We start from the raw sequence: 13,683 nt of genomic DNA, 5'->3' as shown, positions 1-13,683 counted from the left end.
CGCTAGGATCCGTTGAAGCGTTCCTGAGTTATTACCTCATAAAGGGACACTGGTCAGAATTGCAAAAAACGGCAAGGTCTTTAAGGTCAAAATAGGCTGGGTCTTGAAGGGGTTAAGGTACACAAATGTTATAAAGTGTTTGCCAACAAGGATGTGGTTTCACCAATGGGGAGTACCTTTTGTAAAAATAGACTAGTGCCATCACAGCCCCCCTTGACCAAACTTCACCGGCCTATAACAGTAAAAAAGCACGTTCACCCTGGTGATCTAGTGGCAGTTAAACAAGAGACATTGCAGGAGACAGAGTTAAGAAGTAGGCCCAATGGAATGCCATGCCCAATTCCCCAATGTGGGGTCCTTTTTGGACTGATTAAAATAGTGCCATCACAGCCCCCTAGCCCTAAATGCCCCGTACAGACCACCTTCACCCTGGTGATCTACTGGCAGGAACTGAATAGACAGCAGGAGACCGAGTTAAGAAGTAGGCCCAATGGAATGCCATGCCCTATTCCCCAATGTAAAATCCTTTTTTCTTTTTTTAAATAAAAGAGTGGCATGACAGCCCCGTTGGCCAAAATGCACCGTACATAGCACGTTGACTCTGGTGATCTAGTGGCAGGTACAGGACAGATTGCAGGAGACCGAGTTAAGAAGTATGCCCAAAGAAATGTCATGCCCAATTCCCCAATGTGTTGTCCTTTGTACATAAAAATATAGTGCCATCACAGCCCACTTGCCCAAAATTCACCGGCCTATAACAGTACTGAGCACGTACACCCTGGTCATCTAGTGGCAGTTAAAGGACTCATTGCAGGAGACAGACTTAAGAAGTAGGCCCGATGTAATGTAATGCCCAGTTCCCCAATGTGAGGTCCTGTTTTTACAAAATAAAATAGTGCCTTCACAGCCCCCGTGCCCAAAAATCACCAGCCTATAACAGTACAGAGCACGTTCACTCTGGTCATCTAGTGGTTCTGGATAATGAGGATGAGGATAAGGAGGAGAACAACTAACAGACCAAATGTGGAAGCATATACCCATGTGTGATTGTGAAGAGGTGCATGAAAATACACCTCCCCAAAAGAGGGAATGTATTTGAGGTTATGTTTCGCTGTTTTCACTTAGGGTACCGTCACACAGTGGCATTTTGATCGCTACGACGGCACGATTTGTGACGTTCCAGCGATATATCCGTGACGTTCCAGCGATCTCGCTGTGTCTGACACGCTCCTGCGATCAGGGACCCCGCTGAGAATCATACGTCGTAGCAGATCGTTTGAAACTTTCTTTCATCGTCTAGTGTCCCGCTGTGGCGGCATGATCGCATGGTGTAACAAAGGTGTGCACGATATTGTATACGATGTGCGCATAGTAACCAACGGCTTCTACATCGCACATACATCATGAAATTATCGCTCCAGCGTCGTACATTGCAAAGTGTGACAGCAGTCTACGACGCTGGAGCGATATTGTTACGATGCTGGAGCGTCACAGATCGTGCCGTCGTAGCGATCAAAATGCCACTGTGTGACGGTACCCTTAGTGGTGTACCGAAGTCTTTCCCAATCCAGGCCTTGTTCATTTTTATAAGAGTCAGCCTGTCAGCATTTTCAGTTGACAGGCGGATGCGCTTATCTGTTATAATTCAACCAGCAGCACTAAAAACCCTCTCTGACAGAACACTAGCAGCAGGGTAGGCCAGAACCTCCAAGGCGTAGAGAATCAGTTAATGCCACATGTCCAGCTTGGATACCCAATAATTAAAAGGCACAGAGGAATCACAGAGGACGTTTGTACGATCTGCAAGGTACTCCCTCACCATCTTTCCAAACATTGCACTTCTTGTGACAGCACCCCTTGCCTCTGTGCCGCCACGATAGGAGGGTTTGAGAAAACTGTCCCAGAACTTGGCCATTGTTCCCCTGCCTGAGCTGGATTGTACTTCTGTCTCTCTCGCTTAGAGTCCTTGGTTGTACAACAAATTCTGATGTCTGCTGCCAGCATTCTCACATGGGAATTTTCTAAGTAATTCCGCTACAAGGGCCCTGTGGTACTGCAACATTTTAGTACACCTCTCTGCCTCAGGCAGAAGAGATTTCAAGTTCTCCTTGTAGCGTGGGTCTAGAAGTGTCAACAACCAGTAAAGAGTGTCGCCCAAAATTTTGATAATCCAAGGGTCACCTGAAATGCAGCGCAACAAAGTCAGCCATGCATGCCAGACTGCTAACAGGCAAGACTTCCGTGTCCTCACCAACAGGATGACTGACCATGCTGTACTCCTTCTCCTCATTCTCATCCTCCTCCTCCCTGTCCTCAGGCCATCCCCGCTGAACAGAAGCTATTACAGATTTTTGTAGTACCGTCTATAGCGCATGAAAGTAGCTCCTGTTCTTCCTCCTCCTCCTCATTGCCTACCAATCCACGTTGAGAAGACATGAGGCTGGGCTTAGTGTAATCCCCCTGTATGTTTCCTTGCTCCATGTCCTCGTGCTCCGCCTGCAATGCATCCTCTGATTGTGAGAAGAGTTTTAAGAATGCTGAGAAGCGGGATGGTGATGCTAATTATGGTGTCATCGCCACTCACCATCTTGGTGCAGTCCTCAAAGTTTTGGAGGATGTTACATATGTCTGACATCCATGTCCACTCCTGAGGTCTTTTGTGTGGAGTCTGACCTGAAATTTGATGGCCTTGTTGATGTTGGTAGCCAACAACGGCCCTATTCTGCTCACAAATCCTTTCCAACATATGCAGCGTAGAGTTCCAGCATGTGGGGATATCACACAACAGTCAGTGAGCTGGAAGCTGAAAACGCTGCTGAAGCACGGCAAGGACGGCTGAAGCTGTAACTGACTTTCTAAAATGGGCAGACAGATGGCATACTTTCACTAGCAGATCCGGCAGCTCTGGGTAGCTTTTCAGAAAACATTGAACCACAAGGTTAAGCACATGGGCCAAGCAAGATACGTGTGTGAGCTCACCTTGCCTCAGAGCCGCCACCAGGTTACGGCCATTGTCACACACGACCATGCCTGGCTGTAGGTTCAGCAGTGTCATCAAGACATCTGACTGCTCTTTCAGCGCTGTCCACAACTCTTCTGCATTGTGCGGTTTGTCACCTATGCAGATTAGCTTCAGCACAGCCAGTTGCCTCTTGGCTGAGGCAGTGCTTCCAGCTTCTGACTGATGTGTTGATTTCAGAGATGGAGGATGAAGAGGAGGTGGAGGAGGTGCAGGAGCTGTAGACTGTGGGGGCAACCCTGATTGATGTAGGGCCAGCAATCCTTGGCTTGGGGAGGATGTGTTCAATCCCAAGGTCCGACTGGGTCCCGGCTTCCACTATATTAAAACAGTGTGCCGTCATTGAGATGTACCGTCCCTGCCCACAAGCACTTGTCCACGTGTCCGTGGTTAGGTGGACTTTCCGGTAACAGCATTGTTGAGGGCACAGGTAATGTTGTGGGACACATGCTGGTGTAATGCCGGGACAGAGTACCTTGGGACGGCCGCCGCCATCAGGTATTGGAAAGCTTCCATCTCAACAAGCCTAAAAGGCAGCATTTCTATTGCAAGCAGAAGAGAAATATTAGAATTGAGGACTGTGGCCTGTGGGGCGTTGGCTGTCTATTTCCGCTTGCGTTCCAAAGATTGGGTTATAGACAACTGAGCGCTGTGCTGGGACAAGGACATGGACGGACTTGCTGATGGTGCTGCTTGACTGTGGGCCACAACAGGTGCAGGACTAGAGGTATCTTCACATGCACGGTGTACTGGGGATTGGCTTCTACACAAATCAGTGGAAGAAGCAGTGGTGTGACAAGTAGGCAGTGGTCCTGGAGCCTGGGGTTCGGCCCACAAAGTCGGGTGCTTTGCTTGCATGTGCCTGATCATGCTGGTGGTGGTCAGGCTGGTTGTTTTGCTACCCCTGCTGATGCTGGCATGGCAGGTGCTGCAAATGGCCTGTTTGGGGTTATCGGCAGAGTCTTTAAAAAGTACTCAGACTCATGTTGGTGTGACGGGGAATGGATGTGCAGCGCCCCAGAGACCTGGTCGTTGCAGTATGGCACTCTGCCGCTAAAGGGGAGTAGCGGTACGTCTGATGGCACTAAGGAGTTCTCCTGACCAGGTATCACCAGAACACATTACACTTCACACTCTGGCCACTAGGGGGAGAAAAAGGCTTTATTTATTGGGCCACTCCTCACACTGGTAAAACTAGGGGCTGGGGAGGAAGTTAGTCAGAAGCTGACTGGGTTGGAACCAGGCAACATCCCGTGGCAGGGGGTGTTGCAGGGAGAAGGCACAGGGGGGCCCCTGTCGGGCGTGGGAACCTGGCAGGTGCCTAGCGAACAGAATGTAACGGAACCGCGCCTGCACACTCTGCGGCGGTATCCTAAGAAAGAGACACGAAGGGAAGGATATTGTGGAACCGTGTAAACGAGATCAAGCACAAAGGAGAGCTAGTAAGAGTCGTGCCGAGAGACAGAGAGGCAACATCTTACTGAGGCGCGTAGTTGGTGGCCGGAACACTGTAGGAGTAACTGACTTCAGGCCTTACTTCAAACTCCGCTGGACAGTTAGCTATAGGTTGGCTGTCTACCTTACTACACCTACGAAGACATAGGGGGCAACATTGGGAGAGGGGCGTCTCTAGGGTCCCGGAAGACCTCCAAGCCTTCCCGTCATACGGGTGGCATCCTAGCCATAACATACCTGGGGGACGTTAGAAACTAGTAACATCTGGAACCAAAGAACGAGAGAGAGAGCTGCAGAGAACGAACAAACGAGAACAGCAGTTGTGAGGACTATTCCGAATGCTCAGCAGGATAGGACTACAACACACAGGCGCTATTGGTAGGCAACGATTTCCATCTGTGAAGGAAACTCTGGATGTTCCCATCGGACCGGCCGGTCTCTGAGAGCCTTGTTAAACGTACTCTGGATAGAGGATCCTGAAGCCTTCAGTAAAGAGGTAAAGAGACTGCAACCTTGTGTCCTCATTATTGACTGTACCTCACACCATCACCATCCACTTAGCTGGGAAGCCCTGGGGACATACTTCACCTGTGGGAAGGTATACCATCCAGCTGCCATTCCATCACCCCAGTGGACCCCATAGCAGCGTCGGTCACCCTGACCGAACACCACAGGTGGCGTCACAAACCCCTGACAGGCTGCTTACTGCTTTCATTGGACGCCCCTTAGCAGGGTCGCGGACCGGGTCTAGCCACCGTGACAGCCTCAGAACCGAACCAGAGAGGCCCGGTACCGAAACGCGTGGCCCTGTGTCTGGGGGCGCTCCAACTTGGCGTCACGAACAGGATCGTACTTAAGCCTGAAGAATTGTGTCATGTGTGCCTTGGAACTGATTGAAACGTGTTGGACTGTGCTTTATTGCAAAGACTGTGTATTGCTATTGACGCATGATTCCCACTAAAACCGCCGCCATTGCCGCGCCACGAGGAGCGCAGGAGAAGGAGGGCGTGTCATGGTCATGGGAGGAGATCGAGAAAACGGCGCAAACAGCAAGACCCGCCCACTCCGACTACGGCTGCAGGAGGACGAGCTCAGGAATGGAGGAGCTCACAACCCAGAAGATGACGGAGCCTCGTGCGTGTGCTGCTGCAGACCCAGGAGCGGAGCTGATGACCAGCGGGTACCTGAACGACGACGGAGTGACCTGGGAGCACCGCAGCCCAGCGGAGCCGGACCAGGGTTTGCTATCACAGGGGAACTCGGATCCCCTGGAGTTGCCGGAGGAGGCCCCGGACCACCCGACTCCAGACGAGGGGTCGGCGACGGCGAGGAAATGGAAGTCGGAGCTGTGCTGGAAGGCCGTCCAGGGGGAGCCGTGGTCAGGGCCGCAGCGGACTCCAGCATCCTCATCAGCGGAGCCGACCGACATCGGTGGAACCACATCAGAGGCAGGTACCAACAGCGCCCCTGCCCCACCTACCGTTCCGGCTCCGGTGACCGCTCCCCAGCCCATTGATGACTGGTGTCCCGCTACTGAGATCGTGGTGGCAGCCCTTTACGCCATGAAGGGGATCCTGCCCCACTGCCGACACCTCTGGGTATACCAATCGACATCAGCCCCAGGGGAGTGGTCTTTGAGTGGAATGCTTCCCGGTTTCAGCCAGACGGGTCTCGACAGGAGGGCTCCTACGTCATCAGGCTCACCTGGGATCAGTATAGGCGAAGCCTGATCTCACAATGGGAAGATCGGGAGCGAATGGAACAGACTGTCCGACCCGAGGAACGGGTGCCCCTCGTCAATTGCTGCCCTGAGAGTTTGATAAAACAGGGGATTGTGCTGGCCTTCCACCGGGGGAGAGGTTGTGGCTTCATATTAGAGCCAGGGCTGCTGACCGAGGTCTATGTGACTAGCTGCAACGTGGAACCCCAGTCCCGCAGTGTACCTCCACTCCAAAACTTGTACAGAGGGGATCATGTGACCTACACCCGCCACTGGAGTGAGCGAGGGTGGTATGCCAAGAGAGTCAAACACTGTGCGCTAGTGGTCGTGCCATCTATGATCACGACTGAAACTGGTGGCGGGACTCCACTGACCCCTGACCCCACAGGACCCAGCACTACCACCTTGGCGCATGGTGCCCTGCTTGCGGAGTCTGCCACCGGCATCACCGCTCGTACCCAGACCGCTGCTGATCCGACGACGACGGTGCTGGACAGTGACACAGAGCCAGACCTTCCCCGGCCGGGATGTGGTCACCACTGGCTGATGTCGTGTCACCCATTACAGAAGTAAACCTTGAAACCCCGAAATGTACAGTTAACTATTTCCTACTGTTGCTGCTACTTTAAACCCGTCCAGGGTTAACTCCTAGGGATCCCTAATGTTTTCTATTTCTTTCCTACGTTTGCACAAGTTCATCCCTGTTTAAAAGACTGCCGGATCATGGACGGTGAATGATTCAAAACTGTTTTTGTATATAGTTTGCACCTTCTTAAAGGTGCTCCCTACTGGTTTTACAAGCGAGAGAAGACTTTGCGAAGATGATACTTCCAGATATGACGCAGAAGGTCTTGCTTTCGGTGGACTGGCAGACAGAGAGAGAATCTGCACTAGAGACTTGGGTCCCTCTTAAAGGGAATGATTACATGATGACTCTAATAAAAGTTGAACGTTAATAATGTTAAAATTTAGAAAGTTTGATAATGTTAATAAAGATTGAGGACAGGAAAGCTTGAAGTGAACCCGTAGGGGTTAGAGAGAGAGTCCTCCTGAGAGATGTAGAAAGATGGTCGGCACAATGGCAGTAGGCTCAGCCAAGGAGCTAGGCGGTCCTGCATTGGTGAAGTTGGAACAGAAAGAGAAGTTGAGTTATTTAGTATTTTATGGTAGGCCTTTAGTGGGTTCAGAGTATACGCCCTTAAAGGAAAAGTTAACTTATTGTTCAAAAGTTTGCACTTAGTAGAATACCCGGCTGGGTACTGAGAGTTATTTATAGTCAAAATGTTATTTAAAAATATTTAACCTTGCTTTTGTTTGTAACGTTCAAGTGTCCTTACCTCCCATAAAGGGAAGCACCTTTTCTATTTACTTGTTCTAAGCATCCCAAAAATTTGTATGTCTTTTGCTGTATTATATTGTTGTTCTTCTTCCCAGTCCAGGAGTACTGGATTTAACCGGGGGGGAGTGCAGCGCCCCAGAGACCTGGTCGTTGCAGTATGGCACTCTGCCGCTAAAGGGGAGTAGCGGTACGTCTGATGGCACTAAGGAGTTCTCCTGACCAGGTATCACCAGAACACATTACACTTCACACTCCGGCCACTAGGGGGAGAAAAAGGCCTTATTTATTGGGCCACTCCTCACACTGGTAAAACTAGGGGCTGTGGAGGAAGTTAGTCAGAAGCTGACTGGGTTGGAACCAGGCAACATCCCGTGGCAGGGGGTGTTGCAGGGAGAAGGCACAGGGGGGCGTGGGAACCTGGCAGGTGCCTAGCGAATAGAACAGAACATAACGGAACCGCGCCTGCACACCCTGCGGCGGTATCCTAAGAAAGAGACACGAAGGGAAGGATATTGTGGAACCGTGTAAATGAGATCAAGCACAAAGGAGAGCCAGTAAGAGTCCTGCCGAGAGAGAGAGAGGCAACATCTTACTGAGGCGCATAGTCGGTGGCCGGAACACCGTAGGAGTAGTAACTGACTTCAGGCCTTACTTCAAACTCCGCTGGAAAGTTAGCTATAGGTTGGCTGTCTACCTTACTACACCTACGAAGACATAGGGGGCAACATTGGGAGAGGGGCGTCTCTAGGGTCCCGGAAGACCTCCAAGCCTTCCCGTCATACGGGTGGCGTCCTAGCCATAACATACCTGGGGGACGTTAGAAACTAGTAACATTTGGAACCAAAGAACGAGAGAGAGAGCTGTAGAGAACGAACGAACGAACAGCAGTTGTGAGGACTATTCCGAATGCTCAGCAGGATAGGACTACAACACACAGGCGCTATTGGTAGGCAACGATTTCCATCTGTGAAGGAAACTCTGGATGTGCCCATCGGACCGGCCGGTCTCTGAGAGCCTTGTTAAACGTACTCTGGATAGGGGATCCTGAAGCCTTCAGTAAAGAGGTAAAGAGACTGCAACCTTGTGTCCTCATTATTGACTGTACCTCACACCATCACCATCCACTTAGCTGGGAAGCCCTGGGGACATACTTCACCTGTGGGAAGGTATACCATCCAGCTGCCATTCCATCACCCCAGTGGACCCCATAGCAGTGTCGGTCACCCTGACCGAACACCAGAGGTGGCGTCACGAACCCCTGACAGACTGCTTACTGCTTTCATTGGACGCCCCTTAGCGGGGTCGCGGACCGGGTCTAGCCACCGTGACAGCCTCAGAACCGAACCAGAGAGGCCCGGTACCGAAACGCGTGGCCCTGTGTCTGGGGGCGCTCCAGATGCACGGCTTCTGTCTTTGGCCACCACACTGCTTCTTCCTGCCTGTTGGGGGGATATGCCTCCTTCCCCATTTGTGCTGCTGTCCTCACTATGCATATCCTCCTGCCAGGTCGAGTCAGTCACTAGGTCATCCACCACCTCGTCTTCCACATCCGCACCCTGCTCCTCCTCCTGACTTTCTAGCAATTGTGTCTCATCATCGCCCACCTCTTGTGACACTTTCCCACCATCGCCTTCATGTGACCGGGGCTGGTCAAAGCTTTGGGCAGCTCTACATGCGATCTCATCTTTCCACACTTCAAGTTGACCGGCAGAGATTTCTGAATCTTGAAATGGAAAACTGAACAGCTCTTCAGAGTGTCCAAGTGTGGGATCAGTTGTCTCGGGGCACTCAGCATGGTGGGAGAAAGGAAGATCAGGGTGAGGAATATCCTGGCCACACTCACGGCTACTCAGACTTGATGGTGTGGAAGACAAGGTGGTGGTGGCTAAGTGACTGGAAGCATTATCTGCTTTCCAACAACAACCGTTTCACACTGCTCTGGCTTCAAAAGTGGTGTGTTGCGGTCCCCTAGAAATTGGGACAGGAAGGTGGAGTGAGAAGATGTGGGTCTTTGTTGTTGCCCACTTTCACCTTGGCCACGGCCTTGTCCTCTGGATGCACCATCAGCATCACGTCCACTTTCCTATCCCTTGCCTTAACCATTTTAAATGGACTACTGCACTAGTTCAAATGCTCAACACAAATGTCTTTATTAGTAGAAAAGTAATATGTGATCAGTATGCCTGCAAATCTACGATTTTTCAAACCCAAACACCAGGCAAGCCTCAGCCTGACCTAACAGACTATTCAATTTTTAATTATTTTTTTTTTAAAGTTAATTTATGCAAAATAGCGCTGTATAGAATTTGAGTATCACACAACCAAAAAATAAGTACACTGGCTTCCAATGCCCAAACTTGGAGCACAGAGATATATGGCGGCTGTAACGGAAATACCACATTGGCAAATCTGTGGCCTTTCAATTTTTTTTAATGCTGAATAGCGCTGTATAGAATTTGAGTATCACACAGCCAAATAATAAGTACACCGTCCTCCACTGCCCAAACTTGGAGCACGCAGATATATGAAGCCTTTTTCAGTGAATTTAAAACACACACAAAAAAGGGGCACAAGGGTAGCACACACAACTATGCTATGTATGCCTGACAAACTATCACTTTTCATCAGGCCTCAGTCTGACAGAACAGACTGTAGATTTTTTTTTTTTGGGGGGGGGGGAATTTGTGGGGAAAAAAATAAATAAATAATAGGTATATAGACAGTAAATAAGCTGCAGCAGGCAGTTATGAAGCTTTGGGAAGGATGCAGTGGGACCAATGGACGCACATACAGTGCCTGCAGGCCTTGCACTGATGTGGATATGCCGTACCGTGCCTACCTAGCACTGCAATATCGGGACCCACGAATTAGCCCTAAAAAGGACTTTTGGTTTCTGAGGAGTTGTGGATGTAAGAGTTGCAGACCTACACTAACTCTAAAACCATGATTCTGACACTATCTCAGCAGCAGCTCTCCCTACTCTCACTTAAACAGGAACAGAATGCAGCGAGCAGGTCTCTTATACTCAGGACGATTCTGTACTACCCAGCTAATCACTGCATGACCACAACAAAGATGGCTGCGGCGTTTCATGGCCTGGCAGACAATCTCTGCACCGTGATTGGGTCTCTAAAGTTTGCCAAAAACGCCGAATATTCCCGGAAATGCTCGCTGCTCGGCGAGTACCCAGAGTACCCCGATACTTGGGCAAGTAATGAATAGTAGCGAGCATGTTCTCTCATCACTAATGATGATCCCTCCACAGAATTGCAGAATTGCTGACTAAGAGCGTAGCTGCACTAGCCAAAACCCTGCAGTCCCTGCAGGAATCCTCAAAGGAGAAAATCCAGCTGGCTTCCAGTTCGGAGGACATCCCCTGGCGACAACAGAAGAGGACTCCACCGATCAGAGGAAGAGACAACGACCGCTATCATCAGGATGGATGACCCATCTGCCGCCGCTACTGCAACCAGGCAGGACACATCGCAAGGTTCTGCCATTTAAACGAGTGGACCCTGGGGCAGAGGACCAACCTCCATGAATAAGATGACCAGGCCCACAAAACTGGCGAGCCAAGTACGTCGGAGGACGACCGGTCCTCCCCATTGTGATCGACGGCATCCCGATGAACGCTTTACTGGACACCGGCTCTCAGGTGACAACTATGCCTTACATTCTCTACAAACGGTATTGGGCTGACTCAAACTTTACCCTTGGCCCAGATACTGATTTGACAATAGTAGCCAGTAATGGTCAGTGTTTGCCACAGGTGGGGGATAAGGAGGTCACCATTAAGGTGTGGTGGGTACTCCTGCTCCCATCCTCCCGATGCCGATGTTTTAAAGTACTGGAATAAAGAAGTTTTTTTAACCGGTGAGTGCCATCCGTTCCTTTCAATTTTTGTATCCATTGTGGCTATTTCTTTGGAGTGGCACCCCGGCTCACGGAGCAGTTACTGCTGTATATATGCTTGCAGCATCAGTTCATGCAGTTAACTGTGCACTGAGTGGGCTTCCCTGCTGTGCGGATTAACATTTTGTTGGAGCTATATGTAAATTGCCCATACAACACCTGAGGTACAGCAGCAGTTAAGGTACCGTCACACTAAGCGACGCTGCAGCGATACCGACAACGATGTCGATCGCTGCAGTGTCGCTGTTTGGTCGCTGGAGAGCTGTCACACAGACAGCTCTCCAGCGACCAACGATCCCGAGGTCCCCGGTAACCAGGGTAAACATCGGGTTACTAAGCGCAGGGAGCCAGCGCCAGGGACAGACAGCTGAAGGTAAGTATGTAGTGTTTGTTTTTTAACGTTTACGATGGTAACCAGGGTAAACATCGGGTTACTAAGCGCGACCCTGCGCTTAGTAACCCGATGTTTACCCTGGTTACCAGTGAAGACGTCGCTGGATCGGTGTCACACACGCCGATCCAGCGATGTCAGCGGGAAGTCCAGCAACGAAATAAAGTTCTGGACTTTCCTCAGCGACCAACGATCTCCCAGCAGGGGCCTGATCGTTGGTCGCTGTCACACATAACGATTTCCTTAACGATATCGTTGCTACGTCACAAAAAGCAACAATATCGTTAACGATATCGTTATGTGTGACGGTACCTTTAGAGCCTGGAGTCACCGTGTCAGAGACCCCAAGAGAATGGCTCAAGTTGCCTACCATGCAGGTACTGTCCCAGGACAGGTACCTTGCCAGCAAACTACAGGGAGCAAGGGACCAGAAAAGCAGCAGATAGTGGACAGATAGTGGATGGCTCCCAACCTGACTTGCCAAGGGGATTTCTACTTGTTTCCGGGCTGCCTCAACTTCTCCTGTACCTGTTGCTGGTACCCTGGACTGTGGCCTGCTACCATCAGTAAACCAGGTAAAGACTGCAACCTTGTGTCCTCTGTTATTTACCGGCAATCCACCATCCTTGCCATACACATTGGGAGCCCTGGGAACCCCGCTTCACCTGTGGGAAGCGTCACCATCTTGCTGTAGTAACATCATCCCAGAGGACCCCTTTAAGCAGCATCGGTCCCCTCTGACCGAGAACCACAGGTGGCGTCATGAAAACAAACTTTATTAAACCCTTGAAAGACCTTTCCCCCTTTTAATTGAGTGCCCAGGGCCACGGATCGAGTCGCAGCCACCGTGACAACCCCTTTAAGTGCGACCGGACCCGGTACCGAGTATCTCCATTGTCCTGGTGGGCGACTCACTTACCCATGTGGGTAAGGACCAGTAGCGTAGCTACTGGGGGGGCAAATGGGGCCGTCGCCCCAGACACCGTCACATGAAGGGGCCCACCAGGAGTCATGAGGCAGAACATAGCACAGGAGGAGAGAAAGAAAATGCCTGCTCCCCTGCCTGACGGAGACTCTGCATGCTAGTAACATAGTGGCCCGTTGCAGAGTCTCCCCCCTGGAATGTACGGTGCAGGCTTACTGACCTGAGGACCTTCTGTCAGGCTGCAGTTTTGTGCACGCTCGGATGCGCTGGTTCCTAGTGCCCACTCTGACACCTCCTGGTTCTGCCACACTGCCTGCAAACTTCATCGGTAAGTGGGGATAGAATTAGATTTGTTAAATGACGGCATGTCATGGTCACTGTGGGGTGAATGTGAGAGGATGGGGGTATTATGAGGGCTGAAGTGGGGGAGGGGGGACAAGTGAGGGAAAGGGGACAGGGCACTGGTGGGTGAATGTGAGAGGATGTATTGTGAGGGAGGGGGGCAGGGCACTGGGGGCTGATTATTATATTGTTTTAGATTATATGCACTCCATTATATGCTCATGGAGTATAATCCTAAAATATTAAGTTTAATTAGACATATATTAAAGGGCCACTGTCACCCCCCTCCAGCCGTTATAAACTAAAAGAGCCACCTTGTGCAGCAGTAATGCTGCATTCTAACAAGGTGGCTCTTTTACTTTTAGGTTCAAGTATACCCCAAATAAAGCGTTTTTATACTTAGCCACAATTCCTGTCTCTAGCCAGGGAGGCGGGTCCTCACTCCCCAGCTCTAACCGCTCCTCTGCCGTCACTCCAATTTTCCTGCGCTTTCGGCGCCGCCCCCTCAGCGCTGTGTACGTTTCAAAACCGGCACCTGCGCAGTGTACTGCCGTGCTGCGCAGACGCAGTAAGCTCTGGC

Source organism: Ranitomeya imitator, chromosome 2 (assembly GCF_032444005.1).
Source record: "Ranitomeya imitator isolate aRanImi1 chromosome 2, aRanImi1.pri, whole genome shotgun sequence".
Classification (NCBI taxonomy): domain Eukaryota; kingdom Metazoa; phylum Chordata; class Amphibia; order Anura; family Dendrobatidae; genus Ranitomeya; species Ranitomeya imitator.
This window is presented reverse-complemented; position numbering follows the sequence as displayed.